This window comes from Balaenoptera physalus, assembly GCF_965194825.1.
Source record: "Balaenoptera physalus genome assembly, chromosome: 8".
Lineage (NCBI taxonomy): Eukaryota > Metazoa > Chordata > Mammalia > Artiodactyla > Balaenopteridae > Balaenoptera > Balaenoptera physalus.
Genome location: NC_138887.1, coordinates 88,472,224 through 88,486,042, shown reverse-complemented (window position 1 = coordinate 88,486,042; position 13,819 = coordinate 88,472,224). Strand labels below are relative to the sequence as shown.

At 35.0% G+C, this 13,819-nt stretch overlaps 1 protein-coding gene across 11 annotated transcripts in view; it reads right to left on the bottom strand.

Annotated features, from left to right (window-relative positions):
• The window catches only part of FOXP2 (forkhead box P2), a 528,558-nt gene that overhangs the window by 351,569 nt on the left and 163,170 nt on the right, over nucleotides 1–13,819 (bottom strand). For 10 of the 11 annotated variants that reach the window (XM_082472315.1, XM_082472317.1, XM_082472310.1 and 7 more), the window contains one exon: nucleotides 11,674–11,764. The exons of the other annotated variant lie outside the window; for it this stretch is intronic. The gene's annotated coding sequence lies outside the window, so the exon portion shown is untranslated. The remainder of the gene's footprint in view (nucleotides 1–11,673; nucleotides 11,765–13,819) is intronic. 11 annotated transcript variants of the gene reach the window in all.

Below are 13,819 nucleotides of genomic sequence, written 5' to 3'. Positions count from 1 at the left end.
GCTCACGTGTTACTGTATTTTTAGCTATCATATTTATAGTTAGTCTATAAGTAGGGCACTACATGACTACTTCATAAGATCTTCTAATTTAGTCATGGCGAATAATTTACATTTTATACTATATTGATTTTTTAAAATTATGTATTATCATATCTAAGAATTTCATTTCATATTAATAAAGGGAGAACTACAAAATATTTGCTATAAACAGTGGACTTATGTCTCATGGGGCTAAGAAACACTTGGCCTAGCCATTTCCTCTTAGGATTAATTCTAAATTAGCTTACACAGTAGAAAGAGGTGTTTTTCAGGTTTTACAAGTGACAGTTCTACAAGATAAGTCACTGAGTAGTTAACATCTAGGTTTTTTTGTAGAAGTGTACAGGTATCAAGGAAAAAAGTCTCGTATGCATGAAAATTCCAATTTCTAAAGGCTCTGGAGCCATGTGTTTCACAACATCATTGTCTTTAAAGGTGTTAAAATCCTGAGCAAAAATACAAGCAAGGATATGTTAAATCTCTATTACTCAGAACTGTTGAGCAATGGGACACCTGGCTAATGGTATATAGCAGAAAATTATGCATTAATTAGAGAACTGCAACTGGTTAAGAATTTTAAAATTGTTTTTCTATTTTAAGATTTTTTTCTTATTTCAAGAAACAATACATGTTCAATGAACAAAGTTTAAACCATACAAAAAAGTATAAATGAGAAAATGAAAATCTTATAACTAACCCCTGGAAATAACCACTGATAATATTTTAGGATATATATATATATATATTCACATATATATGTACTATATAGAATATATACATATTTCTAGTAAGTTTCCCTTGAAAAATTAAGCAGCTTAAGCAAAACTTACATGTTATTGAAACACTGTTTTGTAACTTGCATTACTGACTTACCTAAATACTCTAGGTTATTCTGCTGTCTATTTATGCTATAATTTATTTAACCAGTTTCCTTTCCCATGGTTATTCAGGATGATTCCTCATCTGTGATATGAGAAAACATAAGAATCCATATATCTAATCACCTAATTCATAATAGGACAACAATAAGTTGAACCAGAGAAGCAGCTATCTTCAGATGAGAAAAAAAAAGGTAGTTTAAATCTCTTTTCCATTCCCTTCAAAATCCCACCAAAAGTGAAGTGTTACCTGTGTGTGCATGTGTATGTGTGTGTGTGTGTGTGGGGGGTGTTTGCAGGGATAGATTCTAGAAAAATTGGAATAAGCCTTCCTGTAAGAAAACTCCCCAGAAACTAGGAACATTTCTGTGCCAACCTAGAAGTGTAAATGGCTACCGTGTAATCCTTTGATTTTCTTAAATTATTTTTAGAAGACAAAAGACACAGAAACCACTTTTCTATTATTTTAATAACCTTTCTGAACTCTTGGGAGATAAACTTCCATCCCTGTTTTTCCCCTTAGGCTCCTTAGTCCTCTTGCCTAAGCCCACCCTGCGTTATGCAAATAGATTCCTATAGAGTGAAAGTCCGGTTAGGGTCCAACTCCTCAAATAATGATTAGAACGAGTATATCAGAATATTTACAGTTTCAAGTAACAAAAAAACTAAACAAAAAAGGATTAAGTAGAATAGAAAGTTACTATCTCACTTGGTCAAGAGGTAGAAAGGGCTCCAGATATAGTAAATTAATTAATCAAATACCAAATGCATTTATTTATATAAGTTTAATGAAGTTATTTAACATTATTTAATATTTTAATTTAATAATATAATATGAATTAAAAATTCTTGGCCAGGGAATAGAATTATCATAATTGGCCTAAACTAGTCTGTATCCACACATTGAAACTGGGGATAGGGTCAGTTTCCCATGAAGTATATGCTATGTGCCGTAATGACGTATATCTCAACAACATCAGGGTTCTGGTAGCAGAGGAGAAAGGATGTTCAAGCAACAACCAGTAGTGTCTACTTCAAGCAGAGTGACTATACGTCTTCACCTAAGACAACTCCAAGGCACACCTGTTGTCTAGGGTAAATAATAATATTAATAATAATAATACTCTCAAAAATGTCCTGGATGATGTATAATACAGCTGTCTAGCTACTAGCTGTATATTTTTAAGATTTCAGAATTAACTTCTAACGTATCTTTGTTACAATTATAAAGGAAAATTGCTAAACCTACAGTGAAAATAAAAATAAGGTTTCAGGATGCATAGTCAGCTTAATAAAATTTTAGAGTAATTATGAAGCAATCCCTTTATATTGACTGAGACACTCATTACAACTCATTCTCACCAACTTCTTAAACAGATTTTATGGATTCTTACTAATATTTTCATACCTTAGTCCATGTTTTTCCATTTGAAAGAAGTGCTTTATTTAAAAATATATTCTGTATTCAGAAGTTAACTCATTTGGACTGTGCTAGCCTCCAAGCATTTAATATACAGGGCTATAAACTGCATCATAAACCTCTTTATGCTTAAATACACACTGCGTTTTGGGCCATAAGTAAGAACCACAAGAGAAGAAGGGCTATTCAACAGTCCTGGGCAACAGAGCATTAAAGGGCTTTGGACCTAGTCTGCCTTAGCTCATATCCTAGTTCTGCCACACATGAACTGTGCAACTCTCTGGGCCCCACTCCTTCACCTGTAAAATGGGGACAATAATGTTCTCTACCTCAGAAGTATCTAACTCATAGGTTGTGAGAATGAAAAGAGTTAATACTGGTGAATCTTAGAAGAGTATCCAGTACTAAATAATTTAAATGTCAGCTATCATCATCATCATCATCATCATCATCATCCCCATCATCATCATGTGGAGCTCAGGCTGCTGTCTGAGGGACCAGATTCTAATGCTAGAAGAACACATACAATCTCAAAACTAGCAATGTAAAGAGACAATAAAGTATTATGAAAAGTAGAATTAAGTGCAAAGGAACAAAAATTGACCAGAGAGAAAAAGTAGGGTATAAAGAAATCAAGGGTGGGAACAGAAACAGACTCACTAAATGCACCTCTTTACTACAAGTTCCTCTCAATTGCAGTTTGGCATGTTGCTAAATGTCTAGAATATATTTATAAGGGACTAAGGCTTCTCAGAGTCTCAGTGTAATGCTCTCCTCATTTAAAGAAAACTTCTTTACACATGATTTTCTGAAGGCAAGTTCACAATGAAAACCAAAATGTCAAAGGAGATAAATGGATGGAGTCCAGAGTAAATGAGATGCAGTTCTGGAGAGAGGAATGAACTTTAACATTTCTGGTTAATCAGAGAGAAATATGTACAGACTATAACAATGAAGAAAACAAATATAAAATGTAAGGGCACTAGAACACTAAGAATATAAAATTATTTAATAAATATTGGGTAGCTGATTATACTTATAGCCTTGCTATATGAGGAAAACTGAAATGTAGTAACTTCTCTTTGAGTTCACTCACAACAGAACATGAAGCATGTTTATTCCATTCAGCCTTGCATGCTCTCAGAGTCACCCTGAACCCTACTGAACCCAATGGAGGAAAAAGGGTCACATTTATGGTTAAGAATCAAGCACTTATTAACTGATAATATTACTTAAGAGGTCAAAAAAGAGTGTCAAAGATTTCTTTAAGATGGCTCATTGCTAATATGAGAGTGTCATGTATGCTTTACATCTAACTGATGACAGTTGAAATCATTATGGCATAAATAGTTCATAGTTGTGAGAACTGATAAAACTATTGGGTACCCAGAGACAAGAAAACATGTATTTAATGACTATAACTAAAATTAAGCATGAGTCATTACCTGAGAAATAAATTAATAAAATATATTAGCAGATTCTTTTTCAATGAACTAAATATTTAAGAGGGTATAAACTGAAGTTATCTTGAATTTGGAGAAATTACAGAAGAAATTATTAACGTGACAGATTCTTTGTAACGTGGAAGAGAAATGCTGTCTTTAATTAGCAAGTTCAGAAACTTTTCTAACAAAATCCTTTTATTGATTTTTCTTCTATAAATATTTACTTTTAATCTGACCCAGGCAATCAAATAAGAGATCTTCATTTCCCTGCATCAGTCTTTCCACACATTTTCACACAGGTGCTCAGATCCTTGTATTTTACAAATTAAATATGTCAATACATGTTATCATGGCATCATATGCTACTGTCATTAAAATCTCATAGAATTCCAGATGCTAAGGTCACTCTAACTTCTTTATTCCTCCCCAAGATTATTTCAGATGATAATATGTACAAAATAAATATTTTAAAATTCTTTATATAAACCTAACACTTGTATTCAAAAAAGAAAAAAAAAATCACAGGACAGTGTCCAAAAAAGGGTGTTCTCATGTGAACACATACTCTTAATTAATGAATAAAACACTCAAGATCACTAGCATCTTTTAGTAGACTAAGGTTTACTGTTATTTTCCAACCTTATGAATCTAGAGTGAACTTTGGCAAATCCATTCATTTGTGTTGTCTATTAAATTCTCTGAGGCAACTGATCCATGCATTTAAGTGTCAGAAAAAGACAAAGAAAAAATCATCACAGTATTGTAGTCTCAAAAGTTCTTATCCATTTTACTTTCATGCAGAGGACCCACTGTTTAAGACCAAAAATAAAATGGCAATTGAGACTTATGCTTAACATTTAATTGTATGGACAAGAATGAATATTTAGGCCCAATATAACAAGAATATTTTTCCCTTGATATACTGAACATGAGAAGTATTCACATGTGTTTCACTGCTTTGCCTTCTTCATGGGCTTAAACCTACCAAATTATTCCATTTGATTTCAGAGAATTCTCATACGGCAATCTATTTTATTTACTTTATCTTCAATAAAATGGTTCAGTGAGCATTAGCAACTCTGAGACACAAGTTTCAATCAGTCTTCAGGCAAAGGCGTCAATCTATATTAGACCTACTGTGCTCTGAGTTGCAGCTAGAAAGTTGGATAAGGCAGAGCAACGGCAAAAATGTGAGCGAGGCCTAATAAAGCCACAGTGAAGAGAAAGAAAGCTCTCCCCAGGCTATCACAAGCATCGCTTACACAATACCAGGTGCTGGGTTCAACACATGAAGAACTCCTTAATAAGGCTGACAGCTAAAAGGAGGCTTCAGACTCTAACTTTATTTTACGTGACACCTACAGTAATAGTCCTCTGTACTCCAGCAGCCAACAGTAAGAACTTGAAATGCCAACAGTTAAAAATGAAGTTTCATATTCACCCCTCGGATATTATAGAGGGGAAAAAAACCCTAAAAACATTCAAGCTGCATAGCATTTCTTCTATAACATTTTTACGCAATCACTAATACAACAGTAGTTTCAGTGGACCCTTCCTTACAAATTTGTATGACATTTTAAATACAGCCGCTGGATTAGATTTTAACCACAAAACAGTCAGTACGTTTGAGCAACATCTCATTTTGGAAAATGATATCATTAAAGACTAATTCCAAGAAATGTGGGGCAGCCCTGTTAGATGCCGTGAAAATGTCTCCCAAAGTACAAACTTTGTAATAAGTGATGCTGGTTCATATTTGATATGGGCTGTAAAAAGCAGATTATTGTAATGGTGCTCTTCCCAGCAAATAAGACCATTACAAAAGTACTTAATGTTCAGTTGAATTGAAAAGCAGGCCAGTTAAAAATCCATATTTTGCTATTTTGTATAATGGTATCAAAAATTTTACTAGTGGATCACTCCAATCCACAAATTTAAAATTATAAATGTAAACTCTCTTTTTTATAGGAACAAATTTCCATTTTTTCCTTTTTTTAAAAATATAATGCTGTATTTTTGCCCAGGTTCTATCATCACAGTATAATCAATAGGAGGAAAATTTGGAATGACGGTTTAATGTGAATTTATACAAAAATGTTGTTCTATTACTTGCTGATACATACTTCTCAACTCTTTTTTCTGGAGACCAAATGTATTATTTTTCTTATTTAACATTTCAAAGTACAGCACCCCAATTATGTGTACATATATCTAGATGCTTTCGTGTAACGCTATTCTTTACAACTCTATAAGGACATTAAAGGAGAAGAATGGAAAACTAGCATGACAGATTAGTAGAATAAATTCTTCGAACTCAGATTCTGTAAAGGTAAGAGTGTTTTTAACTATTCCAAACAGCTCTTCTATAAGAAAACCAGTACGCACCCAGACCTACCCAGTCCTGAGGAAGCATGACTCTCCAACACTAATGTGATCAATGAACAAGAGACTAAAAGTGGCCTCTGCGTATTATAAAATCAGTATTCCAGGTGAAACCTAAATATTTCACATTTTCTTCTCACTTGGCTCACTTTCTTAGAAACATGCATGCCTACCCCATTACATTTACTTTAGAGACCACATATTCAGTATACCATTAATCCTTTTATTCCCTGCCAAGTCCAGGCCAGTAATGAAATTAGTGGAAATAATTTTTAGGGGTAATATATTATAAAATGTATTAATTATCTACTGCTACATAACAAATTACCTCCAAATTTAGCAGGTTTTGACAAAAAAAAAAAACATTTATTCTGTCACACATTTTCTGAGGATCAGGAATCCAGGAGTAGTTCAGCTGGGTGGCTTAGGCTCAGGGTTCCTCAAGAAGATGCAGGGTATTGCCAGTTCCTCCATGTCTATTGGCAAGAGGGCATAGATCCTCACCACATGAACCTCTCCAAGGCAACTAGCCTCCCCCAGAACAGGTCATGAGACTGAGAATGAGAGACAGAGTGAAAGAGAGAGAGGGAGAAAGGGAAGGAGGGAGGAAGGGAGGGAAGGAGGAAAGGAGAGAGTGAGAGAAAGAGAGAAAGGGAAGGAGAGAAGGAGGGAAGGAGGAAGGGAGAGAGAGAGCGAGAGAGTGAAAGAGAGAGAAAGAGAGGGAGAAAGGGAAGGAAAGAGGAAGGAAGGGAAGGAAGGAGGGAGGAAGAGAGAGAAAGAGAGGGAGAAAGGGGAGGAGGAAGGAAGGGAGGGAAGGAGGAAGGGGGGGAGAGAGAGAGAGTGAAAGAGAGAGAGAAAGAGAAAGGGAAGGAGGGAGGAAGGGAGGGAAGGAGGAAGGGAAAGAGAGAGAGAGAGAGAGAGGAAGAAACAGAGAGAAACAGAAACAAGTAAGAACACCCAAAACAGATGTCCTAATATCTTGTATAATCCAATCTGAAGAGCAAAATCCCATCACTTGTACCATATTCTATTCTATCAGCAAGAAGGAGCAACTCTGGTAAATGTGGGAAGGAAAATACAGTTGTATGAAAACTAGGAGATGAGGATCATTAAGGACCATTTTAGAGGCTGCCTACCACAGCCCACCCTCTGGACCATAATCATTCACATTCTTCCCATGTGCAATCAGTTCCAAATATGTAAGTTGTACTGGATTCCTAAAGGTCATTTAAGAGTTGATGGAGGTACACTTCAGATTACTGAGTCAGTGTAAGAGTGGATAATTTAAAAAGAACATCCTTTGAAATATGATTCTCAAATCAACCACTGTTCTGAATCAAGGAGGTATTTCATATATTTAGAGAATATTTTTTAAGATACTATTTTGTGCAAGGCTACAGGAAATACACACATGATATTATGCAGGAAAAGTCCTGGTTTGGCTAAAAAGGAGGAAAGAAACAGGAAGTATGTAATGGAAGAAGTAGAGATGTAAATGTGCTTTACAGGCATGGAGAAAGGGAAAGAAACAGTAGGATATGCATTGACAAAGATATGGGCAAGTCTAAGGCACGTAGTTCAGGGTATACATATCAGTGTAATGAGGAGGAAATGTCGGATACTGGGGTTTTGTCAGATCCTGGAGAGTATTAAATACCGGGGCAGGCTGTTTTAGTCTGGTGGTTAGCCAGCTTAAAATAATGGATCAGTATTAGGCAGGGAGGAATGGCCTGTTGGGATTTATACTGTGAACATAACTGAGAATAAAATTTTACAGTTAGTGACAATATTCCTTTTTTATTAAATCTTACATAATTGTAAAAAACCCTAAAATAATAGGTTAAATGAATTTTAAATTAAGAAATTCAACATGCCGTGGCAGACAGACTCTAGTGTGGTCCCCACATTCACGCCCTGTATAATTCCCTCCCCTTGCATGTAGGCAGGACTGTGACTTGCTTCTAACTAATAGAATATGGCAAAGCTTATGGGATGTTATTTCAATGGTTATGTTAATACATATACACACACATACATATATGGCTCCATTTTGCTAGCATTTAGTAGGAACTCTCCTACTGACTTTAAAGAAACAAGCAACTATGATGTGAACTGCATATGGAGCGGGCCACATGGCTGGGAACTGTGGATAACCTCTAGGACCTGAGGATCTCAGTCCTACAAATGCAATGAACTAGATTCGGCCAAAGACCAGTAAGTTTGGAAGAGGATCCTGAACTCCAAATGAAAATGCAGCCTGGCCAATATTTTGAGTAGCCTTGTAAGGTCCTGAGCTAAGCCATGCCTGGACTCCTGACCTGTGGAAACTGTTAAGATAATAAATGTATGTCGTTTTAAGCTTTAAAATATGTAACATCTTATATAGCAATCAAAAACTAATACACATGCTAATCAAATCACAGAATGTACATTTACAAATTAGTTCCTTTTTACCATTTCATGGACCAAAGTTGGAATGCTATTCTGGATACTGACCAGGTGGCCTGGATAATACAGTCAAACTTTGAGATTAATATAATGGGGAACAAAACAACAGCTAACTTTAAAAAAAAAAATGCTTACTATGGCCTTTATATGTATTCAAACATTTAGTCCTCAAATCGATTCTATAAAGTAGGTACTACTATCTCTTTTTTCCAGATTCAGAAATTAAGGGTTAGAGAGTTAAATCACTTGTCCAAGGTTTCACATAAGGTAGGTTTGTTTTGGAACCATAATTCAAATCTAGGCAATCTGATGTCCAAGCTTACATTCTCAACAGCTGCACTCTAGAGCCTCTTTGTTTACAGTCTTATTCACTCTGTTTCATTTTGCCAAGAAATGTATGCACACCATGTATTTGAACACTTGTCCAGCCCCTCCTAGGCCAAATCATCTTCCTGTACAGTTCATTTACTTTTCATTAATTTGAAAATTAGAGCAAATATTTTGTCAGGTATGATGCCTAATTTTTAGCAAGTATTTATGAAACTTACAGCAATTTTCTATAAGTATGTGAATGAAGTTTATTTCTACTCCACTGAAATAACTAAAACTGATCTTTTATTTGGATTTAATATTCTTACAGTAGAAACTCTGGAAATAATTGTAAATATCATGAAGTAAAATATACACATACATATACACACTCAACTAACCATTTACCCATATACACAAACACTCTCAGTTGGAAGTTGTGTGAAATATTTTAGTTCCCGTTTCAGAAGTATAGCCTAGGTCAGGTTCTGTAACCTCTCTAAGAGGTAAAATGGGGATAATTGTTTGAAAATAGGAAGATTCAACCGAGTATTTACTTTAGGGATTTCTGGGGGAAAGGAACAGAGGAGTGGTAAGGGAAGAAGAAAATTAGTATTTCTTGAAAATGGCTATGTATTTTCATACATACACAATTATGTACCCTTCTGGGAAAAAGACTCTCTATTTTCTAAAAGTCATTTCTTTCATGGTTCCATGATGTTCACTGTCAGGCAACTCTTACTTATAAACCTAAAATCCCCTGGCTATTACTAAAACAAATGTCCTGTTACTACTCAACAAATGAGAATTTAAATATAAAAGGTCTTACAAAGATGGGATATATCAACATAACCACTGTCTATAGCAAGCATAAATCACTAACTCAGAAAAAAGAAAGATTGAGCGTAAGCAGGTATGGGTTCTAATAACACGTAACAGTTCATTATTAGCTATAAGATCACAACGAGCTATACTACTTTTTCCAAGTCATTGACATTCTTTGTCTTTTAGTTTCTCCACTTACTAAACAATGAATAATAATGTCAACCTTACTTACATCATAAGCAATGCAAGAGTAAAATTAGTAAGTTTAATGAAAGAGCAAAATGAAGTAAAAGGTTGCCAAAGTGTTTCAAAAATCTTAAATGCTAAATAAATGCGGAATCGTTTTGTTTGTATGTCTGACAAAATTATAAAGTTGGTACAAAACAAGAAAAATTCCATAGGCAAAACAGTACCTGAGAAATAATTGACTATATAATTCAAGCACATTGACAAAAATCTCTCAGGGACGATATGGAGTCTCTATCTAGAGAAAGTTTTAGAAAAGGTTAGAGCAATGCAGTCATCACAGTGAGGGTCCTGAGACCTGTCCTACGCTTATGGTGAACCCCTTGATAAAGAATCCTGGTGAGGATCCTGAGACACTTCCTACACTTATGGTCAACCCCCTTGATAAAGAATTCTGGGGTGGAATGGGCAAGAAAAAAAAAGAAATCTGAAGAAGTCAGGGCACCAGGGTTCCCCTCGCTTTGGGGGTAAAGGCTGGAGAGAAAAATGATGTAAACTCATCTAGAATTTCTTTCAGTTTTCTTTTTATAAGTATATTATTACAGATTTGGCCACCTATAACACACTGCTTGATTGATACCATAGTCAAGAATGACACTGAAAAACTAATTTCACAGAAACATTATAGAGTAAGAGTGGGAGATAAAATCTGCATTTCTTGGAAATGCAACTCATGCTGTCTTTGTGGTCCTTATTTTATACCAAACAATGGATTTAAAGTTCTCTAAATTGACATTGTAAATATCAAGGAAAACTACCATTAGATTCAAAGAAGTATAACATTAAAAAGTAAACAAATGCTTTCTAAACAGCTGACTTGCTAGGTCTCAAAAAGTTTATTTAAAAAAATCAAACTTTCAAGAAAAAATCATTACTATTATTCTAATCTTTAGTTGCTGACATTTCTAGATCCTCCCAAAAACCTCAATATCACCTGGGCCTTAATAAAATAATATTGAAAATATCGGTATAAAAGGCCAGCATAGGGCTTCCCTGGTGGCGCAGTGGTTGAGAATCTGCCTGCCAATGCAGGGGACACGGGTTCGAGCCTTGGTCTGGGAGGATCCCACATGCCGCGGAGCAACTAGGCCCGTGAGCCACAACTACTGAGCCTGCGCGTCTGGAGCCTGTGCTCCGCAACGGGAGAGGACGCGATAGTGAGAGGCCCGCACACCGCGATGGAGAGTGGTCCCCACTTGCCGCAACTAGAGAAAGCCCTTGCACAGAAATGAAGACCCAACACGGCCAAAAATAAATATAAATAAATTAAAAAAATTAAAAAAAAAAAAAACAACTAAGCCAGCTTGCATTTAAAAAAAAAGGGCAGCATAATGGTAACAGAAAATACTCCAAGCATTTTTCTTGTCTAGTAATTTCCTTTCAGTATTTCAAAACCAAATTCACATTCCGCGTAAATTTGTGTTAATTTTCAAAAAACAAAGTGAGACCAGTTCTAAAAGGAAGAAGGAGCACAGCAAGGTGTGAAATGAAAAGCCCAAGAGAAGAGACAGTGATTAAAAACTCCTATTGCCATCCTTGATATGTCTCTATGGTTCACTGATAATTTTTTTAACCTTTGGGCAAAGATATTTAACCCAAAAATAAAAGGACAAAATAAGTATTAGATAAACAAAAATAAGCACAACGAACAAAAGAGACTTATCACCAAAAGACCACTTACCTATTTCTTCCAGATCTTCCGCAAGACTTTCGAGTCAACCTTGATATGGAGCCCTAGGTAAATTCAATCCCAGCATCACATTAGAGTAGCCCTGTTAACAGAGACAAATAATTGTCACTGCTTTGAAAATTAAGTTTGCATTTATGTCCCAATTAGTTCCATGACTTCACAGAACATAAAACACATTCAACCTCAAATAAGCATAATGCATTAATTGCTTTGTGAATCTTCAAACATGTATAAAATTACTTTTCTACATTTTAATTTAGAGAACTTTAAATCCATTGTTTGGTACAAGGCAAGGACCGCAGAAGCAGCACTAGATGCATTTCTAAGAAATGATTTACTTCTGATTTTACTTCTGACTCTTACATTGATTTGCCAAGTTTAAACTTTTAATGATTAAATTTTGCAATTTATAGAATAAAATCATTTATGTCTCAAGGTTCCCAACTGAAAACATGGCTGATTTCAACTGCCTCTTCAGCACATACTTAAATGAGCTTTGAAGGCCTTTCCACAACTGACAAATTGGTAGTAAGCATTTTCTCCTATAATCACAATGTAAGGGTTATTACCCTAATACTTATTTGAATTTATATTTTCCAGACCCATTTCCTATTTAACCACTCTCTTTTCTAGTCTCTTACTTCTTTAATCTGAATGATTTAGCTCTTACATTTCTTAGGCTAAAATAAGTGTTCTGAAGGTCCAACAAAATGATAGGACTTAGTGTATACATAGTAAATGGACTTCGACTCATAAAACTCTGACTGACTGGTAGGGACCACACGAAAAGCTGTAGGGAGACTAAATCTAAGTCTACTACAGCAAAGAGTACTGTGTTCAATTAGCAATGTCTGCCACAGGCATTGAAAATGATGAATGATGTCATATGCCGTATCTGTTGAACATTTAGGCATTTCAGTAATTTTATTTAAATCATGTCCAAACACTTTTGGCTAAAAATCCTTTCTTCCAATGCAATCTTAGTGAGAGGTCAATAAGTTAAACAGATAGAAACGAAACATTCTGGTTGAATCAGGACCCCAAATACTCAGTTCCACCACTATTCTCTCCCCAGTTGCCTTGGAGGTATTCCACGAAGCTTTAGTTATACTGCAAAGCATAACTTGAAATCACTGTTTTAGTTCATCTTAAGTATTAGGTAACTCAAAGTCACAGAAATGTAGGTAATTCAGACTCCTGTTGTTACATTCTAGCATTCTTCCTCTATTGCTTCTGTTCTCTTTCTCTCAATGACAAAATTTTGCATAGGAGCAGGCTCCACCCTTGACTTTCCTTGTGTTAATCTTTCTTCCATAATTATTTCTTGCCTGCTATATGCCACCAAAAGATTTCTTATTAAAATGTAGCAGTCTAAATTATTTCCTAACTCCATATTGGCTTTTTTCCCCTTCCTGTATTCATGGATATCAATTTTTCCTAAATCAATCTATAAGTTCTAGATTTTTAAAGAAAACCTAAAAACACATTTTAAAGTATATGCTATAAAAGGTCTATCATTATCAAAGTTAAATTAAAACATGAAGGGCAAGGAGAAGGAACCCACTCTACCAAACGTTAGGATACACTACAAGGCCGGGGACAGACACTGAGATATAGAGTTCAGAAATAAATCCACATATCAATGCTAACTTTATGTATGATAAGGATGATATCAAAAGTAAAAGAAAAGGTTGCTATTGACTTATTGTATGGAGAAAGAAAAATAGTCTCAGAATATGGCAAAAAGTAAACTTAGCTCCTTATTTCACACCATATACAAATTTGGATTCCACCTAGATTAAAGAGTTTTAAATGTGAAAGTTATCTTTTCAAAGCTAATAGAAAATATTTAGGCGAGTCTTTCTGAGAATTAGAAGTAAAAAGCAATTCTGAAACAAGACCCAAAAAGCATAAATAATGAGGCATAAAATTGATGGATTTGGCTAAGTCAAAATGAGAATTTTTCAGTGAATAATACCATAGGTAAATTTCACAGATAAACTGAGGGAAGACCTAACACAAACAAGGAATCAATATTAGAATAAATACTCAGAGGAAGCTAATAGAAAAATAATCCAAAAACTTAAAACGGCACTTTCTTAGAAGGGGAAGACAGAATAGCTCTCAAGTATAGTTT